This window comes from Chiloscyllium plagiosum, unplaced genomic scaffold (assembly GCF_037043375.1).
Source record: "Chiloscyllium plagiosum isolate Xiang-an unplaced genomic scaffold, Cpla_swu_hap1 HiC_scaffold_35, whole genome shotgun sequence".
NCBI classification, from domain to species: domain Eukaryota; kingdom Metazoa; phylum Chordata; class Chondrichthyes; order Orectolobiformes; family Hemiscylliidae; genus Chiloscyllium; species Chiloscyllium plagiosum.
This window is the reverse complement of record NW_028270173.1, coordinates 52,275,044-52,275,589: the sequence shown is the minus strand read 5'-3', so window position 1 is coordinate 52,275,589 and position 546 is coordinate 52,275,044. Positions and strand designations below refer to the sequence as shown.

Sequence of the window (546 nt, the reverse complement as noted above, 5' to 3'; positions counted from 1 at the left end):
CCCCCAGGCGTGAGCTGGGCTGGATTTTGCACTTTGTAGCTCAGGGTGTTGGTGCCCTTGCTTGATAGGTTGGCGAAGAAGCAAACGGTGGTAAGACATGGAGCAGATGGTGACTGAGAGCAGTTAAGAGGGAAGGTGGTTCAGCAGCATGTTGAGAGATATAGTGAGGAAATAGAGGGAAATGGTCGCATATGCAGCAGAGGTTTGGTGGGCTTAACGGTTTTAAAGTTAGGACGGCTCTTGCTTGGAGAGGGAAGAAAGGTATACCAAAGACTGCCCAAGCAAACTTGGGTGTTAACGTAGCAGTGACAAGACAAGTCGCAGCGTAACAGCACTGCCTCCAGAAAAACCGCAATTCAGATTCTGTCATTGGTTTGTAAATCAGGGGAGAGCGCGAACGCAGTCCCCCACCACCACAAATGTTGCAGTCGAGTATCCCGCATTTGGGGACATCGCAGGCGTCAGCACACCCGAAGTGCAATGGGATAGCCTCGTCCTGGGAGCGCTACCGCAATGATCATGTCATCTCCCCTGCCAGGTAAGTAT

General features: G+C 51.6%; 1 non-coding gene across 1 annotated transcript; it reads right to left on the bottom strand.

Annotated features, from left to right (window-relative positions):
- Window positions 1-382: 382 nt before the first annotated feature.
- Window positions 383-546, bottom strand: LOC148140873 (U1 spliceosomal RNA). Its single transcript, XR_015753216.1, has one exon. It is a non-coding gene; the product is annotated as a U1 spliceosomal RNA (small nuclear RNA).